Raw genomic sequence first — 16,960 nt, 5'->3', positions numbered from 1 at the left:
TACAGCTGCAAAAGCTGCCAGAGCCTGCTGCAATTGTTGCTGCCCTTCCTAGACCACCCTCTTTCTCGATGGCCCCCAAGGCTCAGCGTCTATATGCAGCTCGGCAGAGCTGGGAGCCTCCGGTGCCCTCCGGTGAGGAGTCTCTACTACTGTTCCTGTCTCCACCATCTGCTCTTGCTCACTTGTGATGTGAGACACCAGGTGACACCACTATTCTATCTTGCACAGGACTCATCGAGGTGTGTGTATCTGCGTTGATGCTGGTTGCGCTTGGGTCTGCTGACGGTGCACCCTCACAGTCTGGAGGTTCCTCTAAGGAGTTGTCTTCCTCCTCCTGCTGGACAGTTGGAGGGTGGGCGGGGGTGGGGGGCGGCGTGCAGTTGATGGACATGTGGGAAAGCAAAAATATAAATTCGAAGTATTATATTAAGAATGGGCAACGTTACCATTTATGCACATGATGAAAACTCACTGGCTGCTGACATCAGTCACCATATGAGTGACTGCTATAAGCCGTGTGGCTGCATGAGATGTAATTCTGTCACCAGGTTGCTGAGATGTCTCTTTCTCGATCTCCCAACACCAACAGCTCTACATTCGAGATATCACTCGGGCCTCCTCCTCTGCTACAGTCAACTGAGTGAATATTGGAGGACCACCTCTGGTTCTCTTCTTCTGCAAGGAGAGAGAGGGAAAGAAGAAAACTTTAAGTGAGAGTGATGTAATGAGTGTAAGGAATGGAGAGGGCGACTATGAGGGAGAGGAGAGACATTGCAAAATGGCCTCCTTCTGTGGTGTTACTTGCTAAGATTGCATTAGGATGAGGGTGGGCGTTAGTGGTGGTTAGTCAGATGGGGGTGTGAGTATGTACAGAGACAGAGAGGGTTAGGTGGACCTGCAGGGTAGGTTGGTGTGAGGAATGATGTGCAGTAGTAGGCTTGGTGATGGGGTTGTGACACATCAGAGTGCAGATCAGTGTGGCTTTGCACTCACCATTCCGTACCTTTTTAAATCATTGAATCTTTTCCTGCACTGGATTCACATCCTCCCTACCTCATCCATGCTACTGACTTCCTCTGCGAGCTCCAACCATGCCCTTTTGGTGTCTTTGAGCGGTCTTTTGCATCTATCAGCAGGGAAGAGGACCTCCCTGCCTGTCTCACTGCCAGCACCAGAACGAGGAATGCGTTGCTAAATTGTGTTGCAGCCCTCTGCCTTTGTGTATCCATGAACAACACTTTATCAGTGTTGTAACCATAGTCAGACCTCTGGAAGTGATTTCATCAAACTTCAAATGGGTTGTGTGCAAGGCTGCTTTAAATATCGGGGCTGGAAACGAGTCATCGATGATATCATCAGACCCGCTCCATTTAATTGGGCCAAGAAATGCGCATGGTTGGTTTAAATGGGACCATCAACATCGCATTTCCGACCCGCTACGCGACCCACCTGCACCACACCTGACTCCAAGGTACAGATTCCAGCCATGCTCTCAGGATTAACAGTACCGGCCGCTGGATTACTCATCACTATGCTGCCAAACACCATTGCCCCTACCCCATCCCAAGTAGTTTGCACCTCTTTTCAATCAGTGGGCAACAAGAGGACAGGAAGCAGTGTAGGCTCGAGGGGCTGAATGGCCTGCTCTTGTTCCTATCAACATCAGCTTTCCAATGATCGGCGGATCATAAATGAAGACCCAGCGTGCACGGAGCAGCGAATCCACCATTGTCGCAGGTGAAGGGAGCTTTCAAGGGGCCCTCGGACTGCATTATGAAAGCATCCCCCCAACCTAGAAACATAGAAACAGAAAAATTTACAGCGCAGAAGGAAGCCATTTCGGCCCATCATGTCCGTGCCGGCCGACAAAGAGCAGCACGGCCCTCGGTCAGCAGCCCTGAAGGTTATTATAAACCTATGAACAATGAACAATGGCGGAAAGGCAAAGAGCACCTAGCCCAACCAGTTCACCCCACACAACTGCAGCATCCCTTACACTGAAACATTCTACACTCCACTCCAACCGGAGCCATATGATCTCCTGGGAGAGGCAAAAACCAGATAAAAACCCTGGTCAATTTAGGGGGAAAAGAAACCTTGGGGAATAGGGGCAGGCACTGACTGATGATCAGTGACAACTATGCTGGGAAGAAAAAGCAAAATATCATTGGTAAAAGAAAACTAAGAAAGTTCACACAAAGCGGAAATTAAGAGCTCCACTCAACTTGAGAGGTGAACTAAATTGAAATGTATTACTGCCTTTTATGAAGATTCCCAGTCAAATGGCTGGTGCTAAGCAACCTGCAAATCATAAAGATCTTGTGGCCAAATTAGACTTGGCTGGTGCACTCATACATCATCAGCATCAGATAAAAGCTTTTCTGTTCCTCGCTGTCTGAGTAACTGGAAGTCACGTTCTGACATCCTGCTCTATCACAAATATCTCTTCATCGGCGACAGAGTACCGAGTGTCAGCCCCGACGAGCCCCTGGAAAATTTGCATGGACAAGTTTCTGTCAGTTAATCCAGATCAGGATCCCACTTGATAGTGAACCTGACAGGTTAGCCCCGTCACTGAATTGTGAGCTTTATTCATCTTGGCACAATGTAAACAGGTACCTCAACCCTCTCTGCCTGCCAGCACTCCAGGCACTGTGACAATGTGTTTGCTTGACATCACCAATCCAGCTTGCCCTGAATTTGTATGGGCCAAAATCCAGGGAGTTATGATGGGATAGTGCCCACCAGTGCACTCCAGCAATAGCAAGCCTACAGCGTATGTATCTATTGGGCCTCTGCTAAAACCATCTAATAGTCCAGGGTTATCCTGGAGAATAAAGATAACTTCTGGCTTCCTTTCTCTACAAGCAACCATCTCTTTAAATCCCTCGCTCCCTCCACCCCCACCTCCAACAAGTGCAACATGGACTTCTTTGGCATTAAGATTGAGACCATCCATTCAGCTGTCTCTGCTGCTTCCCCCCTTCCTCGTGCCCACCAACCCAAACCTCCCCCATCTCTAGGCTTCCACACTATATCCTCAATCCCACGTCCTTTTCTTGTTTCTCTCCCATCTGCTCTCATGCTTTCACTGACCTCATCTCATCCATGAAACAAACCTCCCGCTCCCTTCATGCCATTCCCACCAAACTGCTGACCAACCAACAACCCTTCCTGGCCCCATGTTAGCTGATGTTGTAAATCATTGCCTCTCCTCAGGTACTTTCCCCTTTCCTTTCAAATCTGCTGTCATCTTCCCCCACCTCAAAGAGCCCCCCCTCGATCCTCTGTCCTTGTAAATTACCACCCGACCTTCAACCTCCCTTTCCTCTCCAAAGTCCTTGAACATGGTGCCACTTCCCAAATCCATGTCCATCTTTCCCACAACTCCCTGGCTGAATCTCTCCAAATTAGATTTCCATCCTTACCACAGCATTAAAATGGCCCTAACCAAGTCACAAATGACGACTTCTCTGAGTAGGATTCATTATCCCTCCTCGTGCTCCTCGACCTATCTAGTCTTTGACACGGTTGACCACCCTAAGCTCCTCCAATGCCTCTCTACCATTGTCCAGCTCAGTGGGACTGTCCACACTTGGTTACAATCATACCTATTTGTAATGTCTGTAAGCTTGTAATGTTTGTAGCTCCACACTGTGGATGTGGACATATTGTGTACTGCAACTACAGAGTTAATAACAAACAGAAGCAGGAGGTTCCAGAGACTTCCGAGAGCTGCCTGCCATGTTAGAAACCTGTGTGTGTGCTTATGCTCTGTAAATATAGCACATTTGGCGGCGAGATGGAATTTTTCGGGTGATTTAAAGCTGAAATGTTGTTGGTGAAGGATTCAGCCAGCCGACAGAGAGACTTTGGAAGCTTCTCTGTCTATGGAAAAAGTTACAAAATCCGAGGTAAAAAACGAGCACATTATTTCCTGCAGAGTTTAAAATGGCGGCATCCGTAGCAGTAATGGGACACTTAGGTGAATATAAACGCGACCAGGAAAGGTTTAAAGTGTATGTGGATCGGCTAGAAATGTATTTCACTGCAAATAATGTAATCGAAGTTCCAGAGAATGCAGATCAGAACCAGGCTGTGTTGGAACAGAAGCGAGCTATCTTCTTATCGGAACCAGGTCCGGAATTGGATAAAACTCTGATAAATTTGCTTGTGCCTGATGAGCCAAAGGACACAACGCTTAAAGAGATTTTAAAGAAGCTGGAGCAGCATGATAAACCCAAACCATTAGAAATTGCTGAAAGCTATCATTTCGGTATACGGAATCAAAAGACTGATGAAAGAGTGATTAAAAAAGCTATCTATTCACTGTAATTTCAGAAACTTTCAAAACCGAGCATTGCAGGATCGTTTTGTTTGTGGGATGAAAAATTATGCGATCAGAAGAAAGTTATTGACGACGGATGATTTGACTTTTGAGATTGCTTGTCAGACAGCGAGATTGATGAGCATGGCTGATCAATATTCTTGAGAATTTCATAACAATTACGGTTGTCAGTCAACCGATGTGAATCGCCTGCAGGTTCAAAGAAAAAGGCGGTGGGGGCACAAAGTCTCAGAAACTGGAAATTATAACAGAGTGTCGAAGTCATAGAAACATAGAAACATAGAAAATAGTTGCAGGAGTAGGCCATTCGGCCCTTCGAGCCTGCACCACCATTCAATAAGATCATGGCTGATCATTCCCTCAGCACCTCTTTCCTGCTTTCTCTCCATACCCCTCGATCCCTTTAACTGTAAGGACCATATCTAACTCCCTCTTGAATATATCCAATGAGAATGAGAATGGAATCAAGTCGGTTCACAAACTACTTCAAATATAATTTCTGTCCTGACAAATGTTCAAGAACTCGAGCAAGAACTGGCAGCTCACACAGGAAGAGGTGATAGGACAGGGGCTAAGTAGAAAGAAGGAAGTGAGTGACCATCTAGGAGGGGCACCACAGTCATAGGTGGAGGGAGCCCCTGAATACTGGAACTGTCCAATAGATACCTGGTATTGGGGAGTGTAAGGTGGGTAGAGACAGTGACTCAGAGGATGGCCTTCCTGAGTAACAGTGGGGCACCAGGGAGCAGGAGGCCACCCCGGGTGAGAGGCAGGTGGGGCACAGGATTAGGAGAGCGATAGTGGTGGGAGATTCTATAGTCAGGGGAATAGACAGATCCTTCTGCAGCCCTGAGCCAGGCCCGAATGGTAAGTTGCCTATAAGTCGTGCTATAGGTGCCTGGGACAACACATTGCTCAAAGTTGTCCATATATGAAGGCAGAGTGTTTCTTCTGCAGAGAGACTGGGCATCTTGCAAAGACATGCCGACTGAAGGGTAAACCAGCTTTCAAAGCTTTGAGTAGAAATCCCAGAGACTACATAGCATGGAAGAACAACAACAGGATGTGGAGATGTTAGAGTTACACATCATCAGGAGCACGAGGTTAACGGACAGCGATTCTAAAAGTATCAAAATCCACATAGATGTTGCGGGATTCAAGATACCAAGGGAAATCAACACGGGTGCATCCGTGAGTGTAGCACCGGAGTCGCTATACCTCGACAAATTATGTGATTTCCCATTGGAGAAATCCAAGATAGAGCTGCTAGGCTGCTCAGGGGAGAAAATTCCTGTGGTAGGTTGCATTACCGTACCGGTGAAATATAAAAATCAATTTCAGAACTTGCCTCTAATAGTGGTGAAAGGAGACAAGCCTGCCTTACTAGGAAGAAATTGGTTGAGATCACTGAAGCTGGATTGGAGTGAGATTTTCCATGTGGAAGCGAGATTTGCATCAATGGATGATGTTATCAAGAAGTATCCGAAGGTGTTCTGCAAAATGGGCAGTCCAATCCAAGGCTTCAAGGCGAGTGTCAGGGTACAGAAGGACACTAGATCGGTTTACTGCAAGCCACATTCTGTACCATATGCATTCAAGGAGAAAGTTGAGCAAGAACTCAAAAGGCTAGAGACTGAGAACATTATTTCTAAGATAGATCGATATAATTGGGCTACACCCATTGTTGTTGTACCTACGTCCGATGGTAAGGTAAGATTGTGTGGTGATTATAAAGTAACCGTAAACCAGATTCGAGAGGGTAATCTCTCCAATACATTAGCAAATATAGAAGATTTGTTCACAACACTGACAGGTGGTCAGATCTTCTCGAAACTGGATTTTATGAATGCCTACTTACAGCTTGAACTAGATGAGGAGTCCAAGTCATGCTTGACTATAAATACCCATCTAGAACATAAGAACATAAGAACATAAGAATTAGGAACAGGAGTAGGCCATCTAGCCCCTCGAGCCTGCTCCGCCATTCAATAAGATCATGGCTGATCTGGTCGTGGACTCAGCTCCACTTACCCGCCCTCTCCCCGTAACCCTTAATTCCCTTATTGGTTAAAAATCTATCTATCTTTGACTTGAAAACATTCAATGAGCTAGCCTCAACTGCTTCCTTGGACAGAGAATTCCACAGATTCACAACCATCTGGGAGAAGAAATTCTTTCTCAACTCGGTTTTAAATTGGCTCCTCTGTATTTTGAGGCTGTGCCCCCTAGTTCTAGTCTCCCCTACCAGTGGAAACAACCTCTCTGCCTCAATCTTGTCTATCCCTTTCATGATTTTAAATGTTTCTATAAGATCACCCCTCATCCTTCTGAACTCCAACGAGTAAAGACCCAGTCTACTCGGTCTTTATCAATTTAATAAGCTACCATTTGGAGTGTCTTCCGCCCTTTCCATATTCCAAGGGGTAATGGACCAGATTTTGCAAGGTATTGAAGGGGTAGTATGTTATTTAGATGACATACTAATTTCAGCACCAAATAGGCAAATTCATAATAACATATTGAATGAAGTGCTCAAATAGCTAGAGAAGCACAGAGTAGGAGTGTCTGCTCACAAGTGTGAGTTATTTCAAAACTCAGTGGAGTACTTAGGGTACAGAGTAGACAAAGATGGTTGACATCCAACCAAGGAAAAACTGGATGCAATCAGAAATACACCCACTCCCAAGAATGTCACTGAACTTCGATCATTTTTGGGTCTTTTGAACTATTATGGGAAGTTCCTACCAAATTTGGCTACAGTATTACATCCACTGAATGACCTGTTGAAAAAACAGGTCCATTGGAAGTGGTCTAAAGAATGCGATACAGCATTCAAGGAGTGTAAAAGCAACTTGGTAGAGAGCACCATGTTAGTTCACTATGACGTATCTCAGGAGATCAAGCTAGCATGTGATGTCTCTCCATATGGAGTTGGGGCAGTAATCTCTCACGTAGTGGGGAGGAGAGACCAATTGCTTTTGCTTCACGCACTCTCAGTGTCAGTGAGTGTAATTATGCGCAACTCGAAAGGGAAGCTTTGGCATTAATTTTTGGGGTCAAGAATTTCCACAAATACTTGTATGGTCATAAGTTTACCATCGTTATGGACCATAAGCCCCTGACAGCAATCCTCAATCCAAAATCCCCAGTTCCAACATTAGCTGCAGCCCGAATGCAGAGATGTGCTTTGATTTTGTCAGCATCTACATATGATATTGAATACAGATGATCAGCTGATCACAATAATGCTGATGCTATGTCTAGATTGCCTTCCCCATCACAAGTTACACCCGATAGGGAAGAGGTATTCTATTTTTCATATTTTGATGAACTGCCAGTCACAGCTGAAGAGATTGGTAGAGCAACCAAATGTGACTCAGTTATGTCAAAAGTGTATGATTATATTGCAAATGGAATGCCAGGTAACAGAAAAATATATTCATCCATTCTTCATTCATAGGAATGAATTATCAGTCGATGAAGATTGTATCATGTGGGGTACGAGTGGTTATACCAAATAAATTCAGGTCCAAATTATTAGGAGACCTCCATGACCAGCACCTGGGAATGTGTTTGACCAAGAGTTTTGTTCACAGTTATTTATGGTGGCCAGGTCTTGATAAAGATATAGAGTACATTGTGAGTCAGTGTATGACATGTCAATCAGTAAGCAAGCAACCATCATCATACCATTACAGCCATGGAAATGGCCTCCCAGGTTGTGGCAAAGGCTACATATTGATTTTGCTGAGCTAGAAGGACAACAATTGTTCATTGTGATTGAAAACCATTCGAAGTGGGTCGATGTGTTTCCAATGTGGAAAATAACAACAAGTAAAACATTAGAAATTTTGAGAAGTTTATTTTCTTCATTTGGCCTCCCTGAAGAAATTGTTTTGCATAATGGACCACAATTTTGTTCCAAAGAATTTACACAGTTCACGAGCAAAATGGTGTGAAATATGCCAAGGTTCCCCCACACCACCCTGCTTCGAATGGTGCAGCAGAGCGCACTGTACAAATTGTAAAACGTGCCCTCATAAAACAAATGTTAGATCCAAATCCAAAGAAATTACAGTTGTCATTGGATCACAAATTGTCTAATTTTCTAATTACATATCATAATACTCCTCACACAACTATTGGAAGAACACCAGCCGAGTTGTTTCTCAAACGACAGATTTTCCTTGTTAAAACCAAATTTTTCACAGTCCGAAGAGAAAAGAAATTCCTCCTCATCTCAGTTTTAAATGGGCGGCCCCTTATTCTAAGATTATGCCCACTAGTTCTTGTTTCCCCTATCAGTGGAAACACCCTCTCTGCATCCACCTTGTCAAGCCCTCTCATAATCTTATATGTTTTGATAAGATCACCTCTCATTTTTCTGAATTCCAAGAATTTCTGAATGAGTAGAGGCCCAACCTACTCAAACTTTTCTCATAAGTCAACCCCCTCATCTCTGGAATCAACTTAGTGAACCTTCTCTGAACAGCCTCCAAAGCAAGTATATATTTTCTTAAATATGGAAACCAAAACTGTACGCAGTATTCTAGGTGTGGCCTCATCAATACCGTGTATAACTGTAGCAAGACTTCCCTGCTTTTATACTCCATCCCCTTTACAATAAAGGCCAAGATTCCATTGGCCTTCCTGATCACTTGCTGTACCTGCATACTGCCCTTTTGCGTTTCATGCACAAGTACCTCCAGGTCCCGCTGTACTGCAGCACTTCGCAAATTTTCTCCATTTAAATAATAACTTGCTCTTCTATTTTTTCTGCCAAAGTGCATAACCTTACACTTTCCAACATTATACTCCATCTGCCAAAGTTTTGCCCACTCACTTAGCCTGTCCATGTCCCTTTGAAGGTTTTTTGTGTCGTCCTCACACATTGCTTTTCCTCCCATCTTTGTATCATCAGCAAACTTGGCTACGTTACACTCAGTCCCTTCTTCCAAATCATTAATATAGATTGTAAATAGTTGCGGACCCAGCACTGATCCCTGTGGCACACCACTAGTCACTGTTTGCCAACCGGAAAATGACCCATTTATCCCGACTCTCTGTTTTCTGTTAGTTAGCCAATCCTCTATCCATGCTAATATATTACCCCCAACCCCATGAACTTTTATCTTGCGCAGTAACCTTTTATGTGGTACCTTGTCAAATGCTTTGTGGAAGTCCAAATACACATCCACTGGTTCCCCTTTATCCACCCTGTTTGTTACATCCTCAAAGAATTCCAGCAAATCTGTCAAACATGATTTCCCCTTTATAAATCCATGCTGATTCTGCCTGACCAAATTTTGCTTTCCAAATGTCCTGCTACTGCTTCTTTAATAATGGACTCCAACATTTTCCCAACCACAGATGTTAGGCTAACTGGTCTATAGTTTCCTGCTTTTTGTCTGCCTCCTTTTTTGAATAAGGGTGTTACATTTGCAGTTTTCCAATCTGCTGGGACCTCCCCCGAATCCAGGGAATTTTGGTAAATTACAACCAATGCATCCGCAATCCCTGCTGCTACTTCTCTTAAGACCCTAAGATACAAGCCATCAGGTCCAGGGGATTTATCTGCCTTTAGTCTCATTATCTTACTGAGTACCACCTCCTCAGTGATTGTAATTGTGTTACGTTCCTCCCCCTCTATAGCCCCTTGACTATCCACTGTCGGGATATTTTTAGTGTCCTCCACCGTAAAGACAGATACAAAATATTTGTTCAGAGTTTCTGCCATCTTCATCTTCCCCATTATTAATTCCCCGGTCTTGTCCTCTAAGGGACCAACATTTACTTTAGCCACTCTTTTCCTTTGTGTATACCGATAAAAGCGCTTGCTATCTGTTTTTATATTTTGTGCTAGTTTACTTTTTGTCTATCTTCCCTTCCTTTATCATTTTTTTAGTCATTCTTTGCTGGCTTTTAAAAGCTTCCCTATCTTCCGTCCTCCCACTAGTTTTGGCCACTTTATATGCCCTTGTTTTTAATTGGATACCATCCTTTATTTCTTTAGTTAGCCACGGATGGCTATCTTTTCTCTTACACCCTTTCCTCCTTAAATGTACACCACTGTTCATCAACCACCCTACACTTCAATCTATTTTCCCAGTCCACTTTAACCAACTCTGCCCTCATACCTTTGTAGTCTCCTTTATTTAAGCTTATACTCTGGTTTGAGATCCAACTTTCTCGCCCTCTGTCTGAATTTGAAATTCAATCATACTATGATCACTTATTCCAAAGGGATCCTTTACTAGGACAATGTCTGTTAATCCTGTCTCATTACACAGTACCAGACCTAAGATAGGCTGCCCCCTGATTGGTTACAATACATACTGCTCAAGGAATCCATCCCTTATGCACTCTATAAACTCCTCCTCAAGTCTACCCTGACCAATTTGATTTGTCGAATCAATATGGAGGTTAAAATCACCTATGATTATTGCTGTTCCCTTTTTACAAGCCCCCACTGTTTCTTGGTTTATACGACTTGTGCACCTTGTGAGAGGCAGGGGCCACGCAGGAGAAGGCAGCGCAGCCAGCAATGGGTACAGAGGCAGCAGCCATGGCTGCCCAACACAAGAAGGCAATCAGCCAGGTGCCATTGGAGGGGCCCAGCACAGACCTGGGGGAAGGAGGCCCCACTGTCAAAGGATGTACCGACAGCAGTTTTCCTTCCTGGAGCTCAGCGATGAGCAATGTCTGCGAAGGCTGCGATTTTGGAAGGACATCCTGAGGGAGCTGTGCAATGTCCTGCAGGCAGATCTGCAGCCTCACACAAGACTGAGGATCATTGAGACCAAGGTCACCATAGCTCTCAACCTTTATGCAACGGGCTCGTTTCAATCTGCCACTGCAGACATATCCAACATCTCGAACATTTCCCAATTCTCCGCCCATCGCTCCATCTGCCAGTTGACCGATGCTCTGTATAAGAGAAGAGTTCACTATATCTCCTTTCCGATGACCAGGGAGAAGCAGGTGGAGCAGCAGGCCAGTTTTGTCTGGATTGCAGGGTTCCCCAGGGTGCAGCGTGCCATCGACTGCATGCACATTGGACTGAGGGTGCCACAAAATCAGCCTGACCCGTTCATGAGCAGCAAGGGATTCCACTCCCTGAATGTGCAGCTGGTGTGTGACCACCAGCGTAGAACCCTGGCAGTTGATGCCAGGTACCCGGGCAGCAGCCACGATTCCTTCATCCTGCACCAGACCAGTGTGCCCGCCGTCTTCACCGGGTCAAACCAGGACTATGGGTGGCTGCGTGGGGACAAGGGATATCCCCTGTCCACTTGGCTGCTGACTCCACTTCAGAACCCCAGGACTGGGGCCGAGCATGCGTACAACGTTGCTCATTCTCTAGGGGCATCATCGAGCACTGCATCGGGATCTTCAAACAGACGTTCCGTTGCCTGGACCACTCTGTGGTGCTTTGCAGTACTCTCCTGAACGGGTCTCCATATTCGTGGTGGTCTGCTGCATGCTGCACAACCTGGCTCTCATGAGGGACCAGTCACTGGAGGTCGAGTCAGCAGTGCCACCTCAGGAGGAGGGGCAGCAGCAGGAGGAGGGGGAGGGGAGGAGGAGGGAAGGAGGAGGAGTGGAGGAGGAAGAGGAGGAGGAGCGGGGGTAGGGGAGAGGGAGGAGGAGGTGGGGAGGAGGAGGAGGAGGAGGAGGAGGAGGAGGAGGGGGAGGAGGTGGAGGAGGAGGGGGAGGAGGAGGGGGAGGAGGAGGGGAAGGAGGAGGAGGAGGAGGAGGAGAGGTGGGGGAGGAGGAGGAGGAGGGGCAGGAGAGAGAGAGGATCAGGATCCATGTCGCCATCCCAACCCTGCCAGGGAGGGGTGGAGATGTCTGATTGCTGCTCGATTCACATAATTCCATCCCCACAACCGTTCAGCTTCTATTTTCCATGGCCATCCCAATGAGTGCCTTCACACAGAATTGCCCGCCGTCAAATTATACACCTGCCCTGATAAAGGTACAAAACATAAAGATTTATCATGTAATCCAAATCAGTGCAAAAAGCCACCACAACAAAAAATATCCCAAAAAACTTACACAACATAATTTCTCACCCTTGTGCATCTCCTTATAACCCCTCTTGCGCATGCCTGCCCTACTACTATGCCTCAGTGTCTCCCCAGTAGCTGCTCCATGGGTCTGGGAAGGCTGCTGTGTTCCCTGTAGGGAAGCTGCAGATGTCCTTCCAGGACGCCCTCGAGCAGCTCTGGACCTGGAAGTCCTGGCTGCAGACTGGTCAACACCCTCCTGGGAGGGTTCAGTCTGGCTTGGCTCGGGTGAGACCATGATTGGAGGGACTGGCGGAGTGACAGGTCTGGGGCCAGGAATGCTGTGATCCTGAGGGAGCGCATCATCCGTATCCTGGCCCGAGGAGCCTGAGTCAATCCCCGGGGGCGGCACATTACCATCACCGCCAATCTGAGGGAGCTCGGGTCGGTGCTGTGAGGCCACACCCGAAGGTCCCCCATGGCCTGTGGTGGATCCAGCCGTGAACACAACACTGAGGTGGCGGGGGGCATCGACCTGAGACTGCATGAGAGCAGCCAGCGTCTCAAGCCAGCTGACATGGCAGCAGTTTGATGACCCTGTTGCCCAGAGTGTATAAGAGCATGCTACGCTTCCAGGGCTGCGGCCATCCTCTCCAAACCAGCACCGATACGCTCGTTCCCTCGCACCTGTGCTGCAATGGCAGCTGCCACATCACCTACAGATTGCGGCATCACAGCTGGATCCGCACGGTTACTCTGGGAGTCCACCATCGCCTGCACACTGGCAATGATGGGCTCCATGGAGTGTGTAGAGCTGACGACAATGCGGGAGGCAGACTCCTCCACGCTCCTCACCACTTCCGACAGGCTCTCCGGCACCCTCGCCAGTGCCCCCAACATCTGGGAAGGCATGGCCTCCACCCTTCTTTCACAAGCCATAACTTCGATGGCCTCGTCTGAGTCCTCCTCAGCAGAACTCTGGTGAGGACTCGATCCCCGGAGAGGTGGCACCTGAGGTTGCCGAGCCCCGGCACCATGGTGCAGCCCGGTAGGCCCCGGTGCAACACCCAGTGCAGACCCCCGTACTATCTGACCGCGCACTCCCAGTATCTGAGCTGGCGCATGTGGGTGGAAGCAGTGACGTGATGCTGCCAGCAGTGTCATCCTCTTCCTCTCCCTCATCACTGAGGTCCCCAAAAGATGGATTGCGATCCAGGGTGTCAGCAAGGCTGGAGCCCTCAATGTCCGCAATGTTCTCATTAGACATCTCTGTGCTGATGTCATAAGGGGTCTCATCGAGGTGCCAGGAATTGCCTCTCTCTCCTGTGCTGCCTGTGCTGCCACTCGGTCTTGGTGTTGTCTCCATTCCTTCAGCTGGTGTTCCAGGTGCTGCCACTCGGCCTCTCATCTGCAAGCATCAATGGGAGAAGGGCTGCCGTGAGGGGGAGGTGGGGGATTGACACATGGAGGCTGCAAGGAGCAGACTTTGAGAAGGAAAGGCACAGTAGGCGCTGGAGCATTCAGGGAGAGAGAGCATTAACGGAGGGCCTCACTCACCCACATCAGCATCGCCAGTACCGGTGGCCACAGGGAAGGCACCATGTCTGCCCAAGAGCGCCTCCACCCTCTCCTCCAAGGGTGTGAGGATTTGGACATTGGCCTCGCCACCACCAGTCCTCCTTTGCTCCGTCCTGTTGTGAGCCAGTTTGGCAAAACATAGAATGGTTGGTGAGTACCACTGTGATAACACATCAGAAATAAGTGCACAAGTGTGTCCCTGACATGGAGCTGTAAGTGTGAGATGAGAAGGAGCCTCCATTGCGAGAACACACACACACATATATATATATATATCGAGGCCTCAGCAATGAAATGCTGCTTCAGTGACGATACAGTGAAGATGGGAAATAAGATCAGGATGAAGGAGAGGCTCGCAGGTGGAAGGTCAGCAGTTGGTGGAACAGTTACTCACTTTCATCAGACGGATGATGTCAATCAGCCAGTTGCTGCACTGTGTGACGGTGCGGTTATGAATGGAGGTCCCTGAGGCCTCCACACCAATCTCCCTCCACATTTGTGAACACCTCACGAGTGGGACTCACCGCGTCTGGGTACAGGACTCGCCTCCTGCCCTCCACAGCCTGCATCAGGGTCTCCTGCTGGACCAAGGACAAGCCCGAGAATCGGCTTGTCCTTGGTCCAGCAGCACCCGGCCATCTTTCAACACCACTCCTACCCTCCTCAGGGCCTCGCTGCAAACCCCAGGCCTTTGAGAAGGCATGGGAGCAGCTGGCTCGCTATCTGCACATGACCAGAAGGCTGAATTTCCCCGGGGTTACTCCGCTACAATCAACCCACCCACACCGCTGCACACTCCCCATTCCCACCACTCATTACCACCGGAACCCATTTAAAACAAACATTTAATGTATATGGATCGAATGGCCGCTGCAAATATAGCGCCGTTAATGGTGCAAAAAAGTCGGTAGGTGCGGCAGGTTTGTGGCGGGCGTGAATTTTGGCGCCCAGTGGAGATCATCCACTGACCCTCAGAGAAGGAATCACACCTTGATGCAGAAGAAACGTACATCAACATGGAGGAGACAGTGCTGATGTTTCCTTTCCCTGTCAGTGGACCAGATTCTTCCCAATGCTTTTGCACCATACACCAGGCTTTAACATATTGGCAGTAAGTGAGCCATCTCGGACCCCGATTCCATACTGCACCATCAAGTTCCTGGTACTGGTCCCTGGCCTTCCGAAGTATAAAGTATATTCACATTTGGTCAAGCCTGTACAATAGATGTCTAGTGGAGGCTGGAGGGGAAAGAGATTTTGAACTAATGGGAGATGCGGGAGGCTGAATTGGGTTTTACACAAATATAAATAAAAGACAAAATGCTCCCATTATGTGTCAAAGGTCAAAATTCAATAAATAACGCATTTATTTAGCCAAATCCTTTTTTCTTTTTTACAGTATCATGGAGGAGGTTCTGGGATTCCTACGGGCACTGGTTTACTGGTGCTTGGATCCTCTCTCCATATCTGGCATTGAAACAGAGCTGCTCTGAAAATATGTTGAAGGTTCAATCCTGATTACTGGTGATTGGTTTCCCACTGGACGAGCTTTGAAAACGGCTAGTTCTTGGCCATATAACCTCATTCTTTAGTTATGATGATACAATGGAGCCCCCTCAAGGTCACTCTCATAAGAGCAACTCGTGATCATGGTTAACACAGACACTATCTCATTAAAGTTCAAATTGATAATTATTCAAAAAAATGCTTCATGTATTTCTGTTCACAAAATAAAATACAAGAAGCATTAACAGCAACGAACAGCCATCTTTAAATGACTAAAGGGGCAGAATGGTTACAACAAGCCTTCTAACACATCACTGCCCCTGGATTCAACAGACATTGATCTACCACCCCTTGCATCCACACAAGCATCGCTTCCCCATTACCCACAATATTGCCATCCCCTCATATACATGCATTCGCAGCATTCCCTCTTCAATATCACTGTATCATATTCCAGTACGTAAAACATACCTCAGCTGCCAAAACCACATACAGCAGATACCAACACTCTATACACACAGCATATATCAACACTCTCTATACACACAGCATGTACCAACAACCTCTATAGGCAGCATGTACCAGCACCCTCTATACCCACAGCATATACCAACACTCTATACATACAACTTACACCAACATTCTCTTTCCACATAGCATATAACAACAGTCTCAAAACACATAATATATACCAACACACTCTATGCACAAAGCAACTTGCATTTATATTGCATTTTTGATGTAGTACAAATGTCCCGAGTGGCTTCTCAGGAGGGCACGCATAGCAACATTTGACACAGAGCCACATCAAAATAAATTAGAACAGGTGACCAAAAGCAGGGTAAAAGAGGTAGGTTTAAGGAAATTCTTAAAGGAGGGAAAGTAGAGAGGCAGGAGAGAGTGGGGAAAGCTGAAGGAAGGCAGAGGAGTTTGAGAGAGCGTTCCAGAGTATGGGACAAGACAGCTGGAGACCCTGCCTCTGATAGTGGGGAGGGGCGGGAGAGACACGGTGGATGGGAGCTGGGAGAGTGGAGGTGCGGGGGAGTGGGGGGGGGGGAGAGGGAGAGACATGGTGGATGGGAGCTGGGAGAGTGGAGGTGGAGAGGGGAGACACAGGCTGGATGGGAGCGGGGAGAGTGGAGGTGGAGAGGGGAGAGACAGGCTGGATGGGAGCGGGGAGAGTGGAGTGGGGGGAGAGACATGGTGGATGGGAGCGGGGAGAGTGGAGGTGGAGAGGGGAGACACAGGCTGGATGGGAGCGGGGAGAGTGGAGTGGGGGGAGAGACATGGTGGATGGGAGCGGGGAGAGTGGAGGTGGAGAGGGGAGACACAGGCTGGATGGGAGCGGGGAGAGTGGAGGGGGGGGGAGAGGGAGAGACACGGTGGATGGGAGCGGGGAGAGTGGAGGTGGAGAGGGGAGACACAGGCTGGATGGGAGCGGGGAGAGTGGAGGGGGGGGAGAGGGAGAGACACGGTGGATGGGAGCTGGGAGAGTGGAGGTGGAGAGGGGAGAGACAGG

This window comes from Pristiophorus japonicus, chromosome 14 (assembly GCF_044704955.1).
Source record: "Pristiophorus japonicus isolate sPriJap1 chromosome 14, sPriJap1.hap1, whole genome shotgun sequence".
Lineage (NCBI taxonomy): Eukaryota > Metazoa > Chordata > Chondrichthyes > Pristiophoridae > Pristiophorus > Pristiophorus japonicus.
The sequence above is the reverse complement of the archived record's forward strand: the minus strand, read 5'-3'. Positions refer to the sequence as shown.